The sequence below is a fragment of the Drosophila hydei genome, unplaced genomic scaffold, assembly GCF_003285905.1.
Source record: "Drosophila hydei strain 15085-1641.00,03,60 unplaced genomic scaffold, DhydRS2 tig00008128-arrow-arrow-pilon, whole genome shotgun sequence".
In the NCBI taxonomy this organism is placed as follows: Eukaryota; Metazoa; Arthropoda; class Insecta; order Diptera; family Drosophilidae; genus Drosophila; species Drosophila hydei.
Genome location: NW_022045838.1, coordinates 1,807,960 through 1,825,844, shown reverse-complemented (window position 1 = coordinate 1,825,844; position 17,885 = coordinate 1,807,960). Strand labels below are relative to the sequence as shown.

At 44.8% G+C, this 17,885-nt stretch overlaps 1 protein-coding gene across 7 annotated transcripts in view; it reads right to left on the bottom strand.

Moving 5' to 3' along the window:
• LOC111602934 (RNA-binding protein Musashi homolog Rbp6) overlaps positions 1–17,885 on the bottom strand; it is a 201,522-nt gene that overhangs the window by 68,104 nt on the left and 115,533 nt on the right. Inside the window, exon 1 of one of the 7 annotated variants that reach the window (XM_023320290.2) lies at positions 16,545–17,573. The exons of the other annotated variants lie outside the window; for them this stretch is intronic. The gene's annotated coding sequence lies outside the window, so the exon portion shown is untranslated. Of the gene's footprint in view, positions 1–16,544; positions 17,574–17,885 lie in introns of those variants that run through there. 7 annotated transcript variants of the gene reach the window in all.

Genomic DNA, 17,885 nt, shown 5'->3' with positions numbered 1-17,885 from the left:
AGTGAGACACGCTGAAGTAGGCCTGAGTTTTGTCAAAGTTGTCGAAGTTCTGGGCTCTTGCCCAGAGAATTTTTGTACAGAGAAAAAGAGATAAGTTAAGGGAAATTGATGGAGGCCAGCGAGAGTAGCAGATGGCGTTTCAGTGTAGCAACTAATGAGAAGTATGTGAGCTTTAGTCTAAGGTGTAAGTCTGAAGGGGTTTCAATGCGAAAGCTATGCCGAGGAATATTAAAACTGTGAATCAAATCTAAAGAGAGAGATAAGAGATGAGAGAGAAAGAGAGCGACTGAAACAGAATCACAGAATTTAAGCTTCTTACTACTTCCTCTTAACTGCATTCCCTTTAGGCTTTCCAGCTCTAACTTCCAAGCTGAGTCTTTCTTTAGAGCTTACAGATCTGACTTCTCCAGGCAACTCAAAATGCTTCAAGCATAGCTTTGCTAACATATTAAACGATATATATACGACTCTCAGCAGCAAGACAACATGAAATCCTCTCTCCCTCACTCATCAGTAGTCCACATCTCATCTGTGCTTAATAACATAAACTTAAGTATGCAATGTTTTGGACTTGAATATATATAGAGTTCACTACGATTTGCAACCCCTTAAGCTGCTTTTAATGGACAGCCAGGTGAGGGTAGTGTCTGTGGCGTCTGTGGAAATGCCCATCAGCGCTGACAATCAAGCCAGCATTGCCTTCATCTCCGATGTTCTGGGCTGTGTGTTGTAAAAGGGCAAAATCAATTTAACACTTTCAACTAAATTATTCATTTTGCATAATAATTTTCAAATCTGTCAAAATTCACACACACACACACACACACATACACATTGAAAGCAGGCTTTTATTTGATACATTCAGCGGTTGGCGGCGTCTGCACTTTCACACGCTTAGGATCGCGATAGGGATGTTGACTGCTGGGAGTGTGGGAGGGCCAGGGCCAGAGGGGTGTGCCTGCAAAAAGCACTCAAATAATTCCCAGGCGTAAGCTAAACCAGCGCAAAAGTTGCCACGCTGCGCACAACAATAGCAGCAGCAGCGGCAGCGGCAGCGGCAGAGCAGGGCTGGGCGGGCGAGGAGCTGGTGCTAAAGTGGAACTGAGACTAAAAAGTAAAACCCTTTAACCGAGCGTAGGCAACGGCGCCACGCGAAGCGTCACAAATTCTGTTAAGCGAAAATTTCATCAACGGCACGAGAGAAATTTTCATTTGCCATTCGCCATTCGCCATTGAAACGTTCCGCCCGTTCCGCCCGTCCGGCTCCGTCCGTGCGTCCTTTTGCGTTGTCAAAATGAAAGGAAAATGTCTCATAAATCCTTTTAATATTAAATGAGCTCGTTCCACTCCACCTCCGACGGCGCCACTCGTTCGAAAAGCCGCGCCACGCACACACTTAAAATTATGTGGCTAATGGGAGCAACTTGGCTGGAAATTGCGCGAACCTGTCGAGAATGCCATTGCCAGCCAACTTCTGCCAGCCATTCAGCATCTACACATGTCCCTCTGCCACGCTACCCATTCTCAAATTTGTATATCTGATTGCGGCCATGGGCTCGCCGAGGGTTGCCGGCGGAAAGGTTTTCGGGTTGCGCCAATTGTCATTAAATGTAATTTTTAAACCTGTTAGCAGCGCGGCGCATGTAGGCCATAAAAAGGGTAGGCTAGAGCAGCACAGCGGCCCACTCCCAGTCGCCAGTTCCTTTGTCCCTTTTTTTCTCCGTGCTCGGCAGCCCCTACTTATTTGTGTTCCCAAAGCATTTGGTTTTTATTGTCAAATTAGTCGGGCAAGCGGGTTTATTAAAGTTGTTTTTCGACAAAAACTCTTCATGTACCTATTATGTTATGTTATGTATGCTATGCGTGCGCCGCTCGCTCTGTGTGTGTGTGTGTGTGGGTGTGCGCGTTAGTGTATGCCCAAAATTTGATGCGACACAAGGCATTTACACACACACACACACACACACAGCCAACTTCATTACATCCTGCCAATTCCAGCAATCCCTGCCCCTTCGCCTGCCTTTCGCCTGGCTGACAACAATTTGTAACATTTGCCGCACTTCCCGCAAGCATTTTTGAGTGTGGCAAGGGCAAGAGGTGGGGGTCGTCTAACCCACTCAAAAAGCTTCAACATCATTCAAAGTGACAAATTATCCATGCAAATTTTGCAAAATGGCTGCCAGGCGCTAGGGCGGGCTGCGAGGCGGCCCGTGGGAAAAAGTGTTGCATACTTATGAGCGCGAGGCGCCATTTGAAATATGAGCATTGAATGAAGGAAAAGTTTGACAAAAACTCAAACACACGCACACGCACACGCACACGTAGCTTAAATGTAATGTAATGCACAACAATGGCAAAAAGGCCTCCCCCGTATAGGCCAACAAGGATACGTTCTATTTGTGACCCGCTTCAGCTGTCTGGCTGCCTGTCTATGTTTATCTCCGATGATGTGTGGTTGCACGTGTGTGTGTGTTGCTGCTGCCTATGCATATTCGATATGCTCCATCAATGCCATTGTGCTTTTGTCTTGCTTTCAATTAAAATGACCACACAGCGAGATGGGCGCCCACACCGCTGGCTACGTCTGCTTTCTAAAGGGACACAGCCACAGTTGCTTGACCGAAAATTTGTGCAATTTCCGTTACTAATACTTTTTGGTCAATTTCCTTCACACACACACGCACACACACACACTGTTGATTTATTGCCCTGGCAAATATTTTGCGCCTTAATTTCGTTGATATTTATGCGGCAATGTGTCCTTGTGCTGAGCCAATAAACACGTTTGTGCCACTGACAAGGGATAATGGGCTTCCTGCCATATACACACACATACACACACAGATATATGTAGTTGTGAGCAAATCAGCATTTGAATATGCCCCAGGGAGTCAGCGCCATCAAAAGGAATGCAAATCGTATGTCCTGTCAGTCGTCCTGTTGCTGCTGCTGCTGCTGCTGACTCGGACAGAGCTTGTAAATCAAATGAAATATATTACGAGCGCAGCATAAATACATTTGAAGATTGATGTGTGTAAGCCAGAGCAAAGGCAAAAGAAGGCAAAAAAAAAGAGTTAAGGCTTGGGCAGCCAGTGGGAGAGCTTTTACGCTCTGCTTTGCCTTGCCTTGCTGGCATTTTAATGAGCTGCTGCACAAGCTAAACACAAACTAAAATGGCGCATCGCTCACAAATTGACTGTCACGCACACAGCTGGACTGCCTCCGCATGTGTGTGTGTGTGTGTGTGTGTCTCCTTATTTATGCATAACAATAATGAATATTATACAACAAGCCCGAAATGTAATTCTGTGTAATTAATTATTAATTTATGCGCATACATTTAACTCACACGCATTGTCGTCGACAGCAGCATGCTCAACATGTGTGTCTGTGTGCGCGTGTGTGTGTGTGTGTGTGGCATTGGCATCCTGGCACAATGGCGGCTGGCGGATGCGGAAACTGTTTTGCTGCCGTTGATGCTGCCTGCCAAGTCAAGTCATTGTTGTTGTTGCAGCGACTAACGACCAGCAAAGTCTGCGCTTGTTGTTGCTGCTGCTGCTGCTGCTACTGCGGCTGCTGCTGGTCGCATGTCGACATTGTTGTTGTCGTTCTAATGTTAAGTTGAATTGTCATTAAAATTGTCGTCCATAATTTCGACATTAAATACACACACGCACACATAAGCACTGGCTAGAAGCATGTATGTAAATTGTGTGCAGCATAAATGCTTGGCGCTGTGGGTGTGTGTGTGTGTGTGAGTGTGTGGCGCGTGGTTAAAAAGTGCCAAGGCAGCATGTTTTCAACATTGTTTAAATTTATATGGCAGGCGGGACACACAGGACAAACAGGACATGCAGCCAGCAGCAGCAGCAAATTGTGCTTAAAGTTTTAAATTTGCATAGCTGAGTGCAGACTGAGACAGACAGGGAGAGAGAGAGAGAGAGTTAGAGTTGGGGGCGTGGCAGGCCATTGCAGTCAGTTAGACATGGAAGTCAGAGTTGTGGGCTGAGGCAGTTACACTTATGGCAATTACTGTGCTCATAAACTTCAACAACGGCCCCAATCATCATTAGGCAGTGGCCATTACGTAATTATCGCAGGCATAGCCAGGTGGGCAGAGGTGGAGCTGGGCATATAATTGAAATTTGTGGCCCAAGACAATCACAGAACGAGCCGGGGAGGCCGAAAAACAATTTGGAGTCAATTTCGATAAAGTTTTAGTGCCCATCTACCAAAGCAGCGAACCAGCGAGCTCGACTTTCATTTAACGCTAATCACTTGCAGCAACGGAACGCAACGCAACGCACAAAAGCAAATGTTACGGAACGTGGCAGGAGCAGGAGAAACAAAATGAAATTCCTGAACTTGGCCAAAATAATTTGTCTTTCATTCCGGCCGCAAACAAACGTGAACCGAACCAAACGCCACGGCAATAGAGAGTTGATATAGCTAGTTTCGGAACGGCTCTGGTTGCCCAGAATATGTGTGTGTGTGCGGGTGTGTGTGTGTGTGTGTGTTTGTAAAGTTAGATTTTTGTTATTTGGCCAAGGTCAAACGGCAGCTGAGCGGGCTTAGGTGACGGTTTTGCTTAATTAGAACATTCATTAATCAAATCAAAACCATTTGCCGCCCCACAGCAGGACTTAAGCAGCTGCACCACTGGCAGCAGACCCAAAACTCGAGACTCGGAAAAAGCGGCCAGAGAACTTTTTGGCGAATGGCAGCCAAACACGCACAAAGATATAATAGCTAAAGAGTAAGAGAGAGAGAGGGGGAGGAGGAGAGGGAGAGCGTGTATAACCAAATAAATTCAGTCACATAGAAAAACGACAGACGGCATAACAAAGCGCAGAGATTGGGACGCAATGCGAAGGACGAGTCGAAAGGAAAACGCGAGCAAAAAGCGACCATTAAAACACATTTGTGTATCTATTTTTAGGGTAAAAGCAAACCAGCGGGCGGTACCAGAATTGCTAAAAACCTAAAACGAAACCCAAAACCATCAGCAGCAACAGCAACATCAATAGAGAGAGAGAGAAAGAGAGAGAGAGAGAACTTAAAACTACTTTAATTTATGGCGCACGCATTTCTGTGTTTAGTTTCGTTCTGTGCTTCGCCTTTTGTCTTGGGCGCCGCCAAAGCAATCAGTCAACAACATGAGCAGGCGATCCAATCTAAAGACCAACTCCAACTCGAACTCGCTCTCTATATATATATACTTTAAGGAAATACGCTCACTAATAACCCAAAGACACGACAGCTCACGAAACGTGCAATTAAAATACATGAAATTCAAATATTTGTCTTGGCAAAACTGACCTTAAGCGGCGCAGGACTAAATATGGCATTTAGTAAGGCACTGACTCCCACTCCTGCACTCTTCCTCTCGCTTTCTATTTGCTCACAATAAGCAGTAATTAAATTGCAAAAGTTCACTGGAAGTGTTGATGAATATTATTGCCTTAAAGGCTGTCTCAATCAACAGCAAATGCAAGTGCCTTGGGGAGTGACCGACTAGAAATACCGCGACTTCTTCTTGACTTGACACAGATTGAGATATATACATCATTACATTACATCATATAATAACATGTCTCTCGCTTTCTTTTCTTAAGTTCGTTATATTTTGTAATGCTGTGAAAATATTTTGTGAAAAGCAAATTGTGAAGTTGACTAGTTGAGGCTGGGGCTTTGGTTCTCTAACGTAATGCCTGTGACTTTAGCTAGGCTTTTTAGCTCTGACATATCTTCAGAGTTCCCTCTCTGCTTTGCTCCCACTCTCTCTCTCTCTCTCTCTGTGGCTCACTCTGTGCCCTGACAAGCGAGTAAATTATGCATAAGCGCACTACCCGCCACATTATGACGAGCCGGAGACGTATGGCTGATGCAGCAGCAGGCGGCTGTCCGGATTATGCATGACACTGCGTGGGCGTGGTGACTGAGGGAGTATGTGAGTGTGTGTGTGTGGGTGCGGCGGTTAGGAGAGCAGCTCTCTCTTGTCAACGTACTCATCACATTTCTTCCGCTCTGGCACTGCTCCTGCTGCCACGCTCTGGCTTGCTTTGCCATTTATGCGCACTAAAGCAAACAAACAGCAAAATATTTGTATGCTAAGCCAACACATGCGACAGCAGCTGCCACTCGCTCGCCCACGCCACTCAGCGCCAGCCGCCTATTGCGGCTCAAGTATTTTGCATTGCTAAGCAGAAATTATAAATCAGGGCAATTGTTGAAGATTTGCAGCCGCATAACAAAATTTTGCGCAGCAAAGGGAATTGAGGCGAGGACGGGGGCGCGGCCAGATTCCAGATTCCAGATTCCAGATGCCGTTTGCCGGCACCAGCAACAGCGGCAACAACACCCAACAACACGCCTCGTTGCGGTCGTCTGTGTTGACTAACTGACTGACTAAGTGACTTGCTGCAGGGACACAGCGCGCCCGAAACGTGCGCAGGCAAATACTTTGGCATAAACTGAAAAAAATTGATTGAGAGAGCACACGATGTCGAAGATGAAATACTCTTCAAAAGCTGCGGCACTGGAGAGATGCTGTTCCAGAGAAGTTCTGAGATGTGAAGGGAATCGATTTCTGCTGATAGCTCTAAGACAACTTCCAGTTTATATATAAAGAAATGTTAAATGAATGAAAGAAATGAATTTTGTTAGAGTTTAATGTGAACTGCTCCAGGGACAGCAGAGCACAGCGCAGCATACTGAATCAGCTCGTCATATCCATCAGACTCTCACTACTCTTCAATGCTATGACTTAAATCACATTAAAACTAATATACCCTCAGCTGCAGCATTAAAACAATACTCAAACAAAAAAAGCAGAGAAAGCAGTGGCAGCGCCAAAATGAATTTAACGAATGCGTAAATAGAGAAAGCAGACACGAGACTAGATGGAGGGCAACAGTGGCGCTTAGAGGAGGCCGGAGATGAGCTGCGACGACTGAAATCATAATTTAATTTAACGTATTTTTCGTTTACCAAAAGACAAGACGAAAAATCACACACACATACACAGAGATATCTGCCAGACAGACTAAAAGCAGCGGAAATAATGCGACGTTTAAAAGTGTAAAAGCCGTCAAGAAGAAGAAGAACAAGCACACGAAAAAAAATAGTGGGGAGTAAAATATTTGAGCCACATTTCTGTATTTTTTTTTGTGTTTTTCTGGAGTGTGAGTCACTTTTGGTAATAGAATCGCGCCAAACGCGTTTGCCTGCGATTTTAATTTTAGTAATGGAAGACAAAGGAAGACGACGAATGGACAGACAGACAGGCAGACAGACAGAGGGACAAATAAGCTTAGCCAGCAGTGCAGCTGCAAGACACTCGCAGAGAGATAGAGCAGAGCAGGAGAGCGAGGAGGGAAGAGTGTGGTGCTGCCTCTTGAAGCTGAGATTTATTACGCCACGTTGCAGTTTGAAGTTGTCGGGGCACATAAATCTGTCGGGACAGCAGAGCATGGCAGTGCAGCAAAAGCAGCAGCAGCAGCACGGGGCAGGGGGCAGGGGGCAGGGGCATGCAGAGCAGTTGCTTTGCAGTGCGCTGCAAAAATTTACACATGATTGTTATTATTTAACGTTGCTGCCGCTGCTGCTGCTGCTGCTGCTGCTGCTGTTGCTGTCATGCGGTTTTTTAAACGATTTTTATTAGTGGCAGCGCGTAAAGCGGAAATAACGGCCACGCGCCGTAAAGTAGACAACACATTCGCATTCACACAGACACACTCGCGCGCACACACCCGCATAGAGCCGCACATTTGCAATGCATTTTGCCATGGCGTGCACGTAAATGACCGCCCATGATTTAAATTGTTATCCACCCTTTGGCCTCGCGTGCTGTTGTCCTGAAATCAAAATGCATTACGTATACGCAATAAAAATTACGTATACGTAATGTGTGTGACGCACAGCAACAACAATAGCAACTGGCAACTGGCAACTGGCAACTGCAACTGCAACTGCATTTTATGCGTGCCGCGCATTATCATTTAACATTTCCTGTGCACAAAAACGGGCCAAGCAGGATGTGGTGCAGGAGGCGGCGGGCGGCAGGCGGCAACAGGAATCAAACAAACGAATTGCGAATTGAAAATAAGCAAAAATCCTGTGCGCAACCATTGATTGGCGATTCAGCAGTAGATAGTGCCAGCGCCAGTGCTGTAAAATGCGCTCCATTTCTGTTTAGCTCTGCAATCAAATTATTTTTATTTTCGTTAAATAGAAACGAAGCAAACACAAAAAAAAAACGAAAAACGTTGCAAAAGAAATCGACTGCGAGGGCAATGAAATGTTTATTAAAAGCGCGCAAAATCATAAAAAAAAGGGCAAATTGTCAAATTGACAAATTGAGCTTAGTTTACAGTCGCAATTCATAGTCCACGTTTTTTATGGCCAACGCGCAAAATGTGCCGCAATCAACGCTAAGCGGCCCAACAACACCTAAAAATTAGATGAGTTAGCTCTCTTTTTATAGTCGTCCACCATAATTCTTAGCTGAGGCTATTGCTGTATTTTTCGCAATATACATTTGAGAAGACTTTCAGCTAAATCATATGAATTTTCAGCACACAGCACAGATTAAGGAAAGAGTTTACAGAAAAATGGAAAATCTTTTCACTTCTTTTGTTCAATTAGCTGAGCTGCTTTTCATAGCTTTTCGAGTTTAATTTACAACTGACTGCAGCAGCTGACTCTTGCCATAATTTTCAAAGAAAACAGCTAGGAGCAGTAGTTGATATCCTTCAGAGCTTCTCTGCAAAATCTCTTCCATTTTCTACACTCAACTCTATAGTCTTTTCAGCGCTTTTTGATAAGAAGATGAGCTGATTTTTATAGTTTTTCTTTTGTAATTTTCAACGGGTTATAGCATAGATTATAAATGAATTTCAAAATATTTCTAATTGTACTCTGAACCGATTTAAAATGGGAATTATGAAAATCAAACAAGAAGAAAAGTTATTCAACTTGTGTGTATAGAAGTGCGTGTATGTCTGTATATTTGTATGTGTGTGTGTGTATGGTTGTGTGTATGCCACGTTTCTTAAGCATACATAAAAGCAGCACAAAATTATTAGCATAACAGCTTTGTTTCCAGTCGGGACAGCTTCAAGTCAGGCACTCCCTATTAAATCACTCATTTTAAACTGAGTTCGCAAAGCTTCAGAAAACATTTCACAAATCAACATAAAGTCAACTGATCTTTGCTTAGACTATTTAGAGCTGCAAAGCAGCACAGTTTCTTCAAATAACTTTCGCCATATTTCTCTTTGCCACAAGACGCTCTTTGCCAGAAGAGCTGTTCTCAAATAGTTTCGATAGTTTCAACACAAACTCTTAGCAAATCATATACCAAATGTCATCTTCAGCATTTCAACTCAGTTTCTTCAAAGGAATCTCAACACTTTTATATTTTTGGCTAAGCTGTCAAACCTCTTCGACTCTTTGACCTAACGAAATGAAATTTTCATTCTTTAATGCGCTCGCCCTGCTCTGTTCGCAGTGCGCAGCTCGCAACGAAAGATTGTTTATTATTATTATTGTTTGGCTTTACACACATTGTTAATGCACTTTAGGCCCCCTGCCGCTGGGTAACATCAAATATTTGACTTCTGCTGGCATTTTGCTTGCTTATGTTTTCCATTTTCCATTTTCCATTTTTCTTTTTCATTTTTCATTTCTCAGTTTTTTTTTTGCTGCTTTTTCACTTCTAAAACACATTTTTGTCGTGCTGCTTGTTGTTGCTTTTTGTAGTTGTTTTGCAGCTGTTGCCTTGTGGCTCTGTCAACTAATCATATAAAAAGCATTCGCAGTGTCAATCTGCGACGGCCCGACGGTAGCGCGCTGCTGTTATTATTATTATTTTTTTTTTTTTAGCAATTTGGCACAATAATTTTGTAAATTATTGCGCATACGCCGCGTGTGTTTGTCAACGCAAATAACTTGGGCAGATTTACGTTTGCTTGCTTTGTATTCTTTTGCGCGAGTCTTTGCACTTTGGGACCAGCTCATTTCCAGCGCAAATAAGCGTAAGTAAATTTATAAGACAAACAAACAACAGCAGTCAGCAAGAAGAGGAAGACGAAACAGTAGTAGTAGAAGAAACTTGCAGCCAGGACAGGTGCTTGCCACGAGCTGTGTGTGTGTGTGTGTGTGTGTGTGTCAGGCCAAAGCCAAACAGCTTCGGGGCGGCGCAAAGAACTTGGGCAATATTCATTCTGCTGGCAAACAAACACGCAGCAGCAACAACAGCAACGGCAGTAGTGACAGCAGCAGCAGCAGCAGCTTCTACTACAAGTATAATAACGCTTTTGGACGCTGCCATTTGCGGGCGAGCTCTGCTTGCCCCGTGCTGCCTTCTGGCTGCTGCTAGGCGACGCGCTAGTTGATGAACTTCGTGTTCAAGTTGTGTAGCACAAGAGTTGACGCCTGCTGCTGCTGCTGGCAGCAGGACAGCCGCCAGCTGTAACACTGATAGCAATTCCAAAAGACAACAGCAGTGGCAGCAGCAGCAGCAGCAGGAGTTTGCGGCGGGACTGCTGCACCGTGGACAGCGTCGCCTCAGCGCTTTTCGTGAGTTTTTGTTTTTCTTTCAGTTTATTTTACTTTCGTGTGACGGCAGCAGCAGCAGCCGCCGCAGCTATACTTGGTTTGATTTTATTATGTTTTTCTTTTGGCACCACCAAAAGCAACCACTCCACAGCACTCGCACCCACTGGCAGTAGATTGCGCTGCTTTTTTGGCCACATGCTGCCAAGTTCTGCTTTGTTATTTAGACTACAAGCTGTGACCCTTCCACTGCCTCCACCTCGCCCTGCCTGACCTCTAGTTGGCGCTTGGTTTGGGTGGCTCGTTTTCCCTTTTTACAAAGACCGTTACAATATCAAGTTAATTGTTTGAAATAAGTGCCAGCCTCCACTACAGCCCTCCCCCCACACACACAGGGCAATTGCCTAGGCTCGACCACGCCCACCGCCCATCAAAAAGGCCTCCACTGGGCTCTTTTTGTGCTTTGGCTTTTTCTATGTATTTTATGTTTTTTTTTTTCTCTTTTTTTGCTGCTTTTCTGCTGAGCTTGAGGTTTCTTTTGTGCCGCACACTCGTTTCGGCGGGCCAACTACCCACATTTATAGTGTTGCGGTCTCTGTTTGCAGTGTGCCTCCACTCGCTACCCCCTTTGCCGCTTTTATCTTATCAACTGCTGCTGCGTTGTCAACGCCAGTCCCAGTTTTCCTTTTCGGCCGTCTGTGTGTTTCGTGGGCGTTTCATGAACTTTTCTTATTTTTTTTGGTTTTTGTGTGCAGCACAAATTTTACTTTGACTCAGTTTGCAATAGTCGCAGTCTTGCGTTCGTCTCTGTCCAGCTCCATTTCCATTTCCATTGCCATTTCCATTTCCATTTCCACTTCCAGGTCTCCGTGTTTCGAGTGCACTTTTCCGTACAACTTGAAATGAATCTAATAACTTGGTTGCCCACACACTTACACACACACACACACACACACACACACGTTGCACTATTGAAAAACAATGACTTGACCCGCAAGTTGCGAGTTGCAAGTTGCAAGTTGCAAAATCGGATTGTTGTCTTCTTGGCGCAAGTTGTTCAACGAGCGCTTCGGCAATTTCTCCTCCTGCTGGTTTTTCTTCGGTTTCCATTCCCTTCTGCTGGCATTTTCGCTTTTTGTTTCGCAATTTTCCAGTTTCCTGCACTCAATTCAAATATATTTTACAAGCATCCTTTGCTTTTTTCGATCGTGCTTAGTTTTTAAGTTTTACAATAGCAAAAACTGTTAACAGCTCCATTAGTGCAATTTATTTGTCAGCCAGACGCACACGCACACCCCCACACACACACTCACACACTCACTCACTCGCACACACACTCACAGCGTGTGTTCGCGTCGCTGACAAAGCCAAGTCTTCAAGATAAAGACAAAGGCTGCTTGTCAACTTGATTGTGTTTGCAATTTCATAAAATAACAATTCTCTGCATGGCACGCCCCCTCCCACGCTCTGCCTACTCATCTGCCTGATTCACTTCTTATCCACATCCTGCTTGTTATTTTTGTTGACGCGGGGCAGCGCTGGCTGGGGGCGGCAGGCGCGCTTGCTGATTGCCGCCGGCGGTTGTCACTTGGCGCCTGCTTCCTGTCGCCTGCTAAGTAACTCAAATGGAATGCATTTGCAAATAATTTGCAAGGTGTGGGCCCAGTTTTTTTTCTTTTTCCTTTTTCCATAACCCCTCCAGCCCATCACATGCCAAATTCAATTCACACAAAATACCCGTAATTCAACACCACGGCAAAAGCCACTCCGCTGACTGATTGGTTTTGCTAGAAGCAACCGGAGCAGCAGCAGCCGAGGAGCTCGTCCCATTCCCAGTGTAGCAAAACCCGAGCTCCCGCTCGACTCAACTCTCCCCAAGGCACATTGAAATGAGCCAAGACCGTCTTCTGGCTGGCTGCTGAAAGTTTCTCTCTGAGATTTTAGACGTCGACATCTCAAGCGGCTCGTTGACATATTTGTATTGTATTCAATCGATGAATTTTCTGCAGCGCGCACGACGAGCTCGGGCTCGGAGTCAAGGCTGGGCTACAGCTAGCTGCTGCTGCTGCTGCTGCTGCTGCTGCTTTACCCTCAAGGGAAAATGACTTATTTTCTTACGCACACATTGAAGCAGCTCAACGCTCAAAGCCCGGCTGTGTCCTGGCATGCTGCCTGCCTGCCTGCCTGCTTCACTGTCTGTCTTCTGGGCTGGGTTTGATTGCTTGTGCGTCGACATTCGTCCTGAGCAAGAAAGCAAGAAAAAAGTTTGCGCCGCACACATTTTTTACTTGGCTGCCTGTCGACTTTGCCGTTGATATTAAAATTTTAATAAACCCACGCACGCTGGCTGCCTGGTCCCAGCTCCCGCCATGCTCTCATCTGCTCGTCTTCTGCTTGTTGCACTTGACGGAAACGCGTCAGTTGGGCTACCAACTTCCAGCTGCCACTCGACTACTCTCCCGCTCCAGCTCTCCCTCTCTCTTTCCCTGTGTGTGTGGCACGCACATTTCGATGCGGCGACGCGTAAAACGAAAAGCGTCGTATTTGTGTGATTGCCTCGACCCAGGCCCCAGAGTTGAGCGAGTGGGGGGATTGCCTTCGCTTCTTGTCGGTCCCCAGCTGGGCTGACAATGCCAGCGCTTTCTGTGTGTTGCACGTGAAACATGTTGATAAATCAAATCTCAACGCAGTCAATGCCAATGCCAATTTGGCTGACAATTGCTTTTGGTTTTTGCTTTTGATTTGCGGCTTCCTCTTCTGTCTCTCATATTTTTCTTTCTTTTTTTGTTGCTGTTGTTGTTGTTGTTGCGCTCCCCATCTGCATGACAGCTAATTGCTTGTGGCTACCCACACACACACACACACACACATACACAGAGAGGCAGATAAATATATATAAGCCACCCACATGTTGGGCGCTTGATTGTGACAGTTTTATGGAAGGCGAGCAACGCCTAAGCCCCTCAAGCAGCGCTTAACGGCAGCAGCAAAAAGGACTAAGCCAACGCCTGGACTTCATGGCTTCCCACCAAAACTGACGCACAAACAGACTGACTGACTGACTGACTGACTGAGTGACTGACTTGTTGGCTGTGTGTAAGCAGTCGGATGAGCTCTGTTATTCGCCAGCTGATCCACCCGCAAATACGCCAAAGTCAACGAAATAGCAAAGCACCTTATGAGCGCGTGCCACAAGTAAGTAGAAGAAAACATGCAACAAACAAAATGAAACATTAAAATCTAGCTAGATTTTTATAGAAGTTTTTCTATAGTAAATAAATTATTGTTAGCTGCCACAAAGGAGCTCTCGAGAACTAACTGAGACTTTCAAATTTGCTGCCAGCTTAGGAGCAGGAGCCACAGACAGAGTCAGAGCGTAAACCCCTTAGCTGTCAACCGCATAAGCCATGTAGAACCCATTATAACTATTGCTAAAAACCTTGCTCATCGCATTTATTTGATTGCTTAGTTTTTTTGGTAACTTTCGAAAGGACTAGACACTGATAATCCTGTGCTGCAGGAGCTTATGGTATGTCACTAAAAACGGGCTTTGTGGGCTGGCCGATGTGAGCCTTTAAGGCCTTTGAAAACTGGCTATGGCAACTGCTAAAATTAAATCAAATCAAATAAAATAGTTAGTAAATAATAAAACAGTCGAGAGTCGAGTGCTGAAGTGGATGGCAGTTTAATGCTCGTTTATGTAGCCCAGCTTTTATGGCCCCAGCAATAGACGAGAATTTTATTATACTCAACATATAGAAACGTCTCTGGCTGTGGCTCTGGCTCCGGCTACGGCTACGGCTGTGGCTGCGACTCAGACTTTAGCTTGCAAAAGGCAGTCAACAAACCATTAAACTCAAGTGTTTACCACAAGCCAAAGTCACTAGACACAAATCTAAACTGGCAGTTAGACAAGCACCAGAGAACCGAACCAACTCAGCAGGCATCGAGCTAATGTGGCTCACAATTCAGGCATCAGCCTGGCATCATCATCAATAGGTGCACTATGCCAACTAAACTTGAGAATCGAGCGAGTTACTCAAAGCCCGTTGCTCGTTGCCCGTGGCTGGGCAATTTATGTGCCTGACGGCGTTCTGCGAATATTTGATGAAGATTTGCCACTTAAATTTAACTGACAACTTAAGCAGTGCCCGCAGCTAAATGCCGCTGATAACAGCTGAGCTGCAAATATAAATTTACTTATATATATATATAGAGATATATATAGGTAGGCAAAGCCTTTGATAAGATTTAAGTGAAGCGAAACGCATTTTAAAGATAAATGTCTAAGAAGTTCTATTAGCGCTTAGAGTTCTCAAAGAGTTTAAGCTATGAAAAGCATTGCCAGATATAGGAGTGAATTATGGCAAGTCTTAGAAGTTATATTTGAGTTAACTTAGCTCTGAGTCTTGCATTGTTAAAGGAGTTGCCACATAGTGGAGTTGCCAGATGTTAGACTTGACTTTTGACTCGCTGTTTGCAGTCTCGCCTGAGCTTACAATGCTCAAAGATTTTGGCTCTTGATTGTATGATATCAGACTTGACTTTTGGCCACTGTGCACCATGTTGCCAAGGCAGAGAAAGAACAATTGCCTAAGAAGTTAACTCTCAAATGAGTCGCCAGATGTTAGAGTAGACTTCAGTAAACTTGGTTAGCTGAGTTAGCTGACAAGTTCTGTTGGCTAACAGATATTACAGCCAGCTGTTGAACAGGACTTTTGATAGACTCCAGTTTGCATGAGAATATGAAAAGAAATGCTAAATGATTTGATTGAGTATGGAAACGAGTTTATTGCTGTCGAGCCTCTGCGGACAAGCAACAGACTAGGCTCTAAGAATATATAAAGTGGCGAGGCTAGCTTCAAACTATAACAGCCTAATTTTATTTAATTAACTCGCTTTCAATAACAAGAGCCAGAGCCTTAAACTAATATAATTTACAACTAGAAAAACCAGTAAAAACTAACAAAAAGTTCGTCTTCGAGTAGTTTCAACTTATTTGATGGCATCGTAAAAGCGCTTGGCTCAATCTACGATAAACTAATTTTAAAAAATGTTGACCAAGAGTCAAAAATTCATTCAGCTTTCAGTTAATAGAGCCATAGCGCCGTACATTCATCAAATGGCAGCTGTGGGCGACCCAGAAACAAAAAAGGACGAAAAAACCACACTATAAATACTTATATATATCAACTTATTTATGGCCACTTTTCGATCGGGCCTTTATGCGCGTTTACAGCTGTGCCATAAAATTTATGGCGGGGGCGGCGGGGGACAGGGGACAGTTGGCGAGGGAAAAGTCGCGTTGAGACACGCGAATTGCCAACGCGTTACGTTTTATACGCGCGCTGCGTAATTATTTTTATGACATTTTCTTTCTATTTTTTTCTGTTTTCTCTGTGTGTGTGTGTGAACGCCTTTGTCCTTTGTGTCGTGGCGGCGTCCGTGTTGAAGTGTTGGCACTTGCCAAACAAATTAAAAGCAAATTATAAGCAACAAGGCAGTGGGAACTACAGCTTAGATGCGATGTCCTGCAGCAGCAGCAGCACCAGCAGCGGCAAGGATAGCAGGAATTTTAATTTCTCTGTTGTGCCGGAGGCGAAGTGCGCGCACACTTAAAACGATTTACTAGCCAAATCTTATAAACGACACGTTGTAATGAATGGCCCAAAAAACGCGCACAGAAACAGGTGAGAAACGAGCGCCCCCAGCGCAGAGGCGAGCGCGGGGTCAGCTCTCGTTTTTTTTCTGGGTGCGAAACGTGCCTGACGTAGAACATAAATTAATTTATTGCGTGCGAAGCGAAATATGTAAAAATAATAGAGAACGAAAAAGACGTAGTGCGGGACAAAAATAATTCATTGCACAGTTTTTTTTTCCTGGGGCAACTTTCATAAACATTAGCCAAAAAACAACATAAATAATTAAGCAATGTCTTAAGGGGCTATTGGTGGTTGGGGGGAGGGGCAGGTGAGGTCGCTACTTACAACGAGTTTCTTTGTTGGAATTGTGGCGGTTGTCGCTGACAGCGGCGTCGGCGTCAAAGGCGGCGCTGCTGCTGCTGCTGCTGCCGCTGCTGTCACTGGCGGACTAATCGCTTTAATTGTCGCCGGCGCTGGCAGCGTTGGCAACGGCGGAAGCGGCGGCGGCTGCTGAAATAACTCCGCTGGCTGCTTCACGTAAAACAGATTTACTCCAAAGTGTGAAATTTTGATTGAATTTATAGCAACACTTTCGACAGGAAAATTTGTGTCTGAAGCGCCGAACGAACCGTCGGCCGAACAGAAACTTAGGAGCGCGTTCTAGCTTCAAACTGTTGCAAGTTGCAGGTTGCAAGTTGTTGCTGTTCTGGCTGCTGCTGCGGATGTCGTTCTTTTTAGTTTATTATTGTTTACTTTTGTTGTTGTTGTTGTTGTTGTTGCTGTGTTCGTTTCGTTGTTTATTGCTAAGATTCACAACTAACGGAGAAGCTCTTAAAATTGCTTTTTAACTAATTGCATTTGGTATTTTTGAAGTATGTTTATTTTGTTTTTGTTTTTTTGTTTTTTTGTTTTTGTTTTTGTTTTTATAAATTTCTTTTACACTACTAAAGCTCAACGTTGTGACAGCGCGTTTGAAATTGTCCTGCAAATTGTGTGATTTGATGCGGCGGCGGCTGCTGCTGCTACTTCTTACTTTGCTTCCTGTTTGATTTGTTTGTTGTTGTTGTTGTTGATTGCACTTGCACGCGTTGCGAATCACGTGAATAAAAATCGCTCGCTTTCTAAGTAAAACGCGTCGTCTACCGAAATATATTCGCCGCTATTGACAATAAATTGAACTGCGTTGTTGTTGTTGTTGTTGTTGTGGTTGTTCCTTGGCTGAGAATTTGAGAATTGATTTCCTTTTTGGGTTTTTTGCTTTTGCTTTTGCTGTTGCTGTTGCTTGTTGGCTTTTGTTGTTTTCACTAGGCTACTTTTGCACGGCTAAGGAACAGAACGCAACGACTGCTGGACTCGCTTGTCTGATAACGACTGAAGGACTCTCGCGAATTGCGTAGGATTTTTAGCAAAAGCAAAAACGCAGCCAGCACATCCACAGCTGCGACGTCAGCAGCAGCGACAGCGGCAGCGACCGAGGCAGAGACAGAGGCAGAGGCAGCGGCAGCGCAGAAGCATTACAACAACGGAAGCAACTAACAGCGCCACAGGCAGCGAGAGCAAAGCAGCCTGAGAGAGAAGGAAACAAAAACCAAGAGAGACAGAGAGAGAAGGAGCGAGAGCGCGAGAGTGGGGTCCAGAAAGAGGGAGAGAGAGAGCACGATAGAGAGTTCCACACAGCTGTGACGC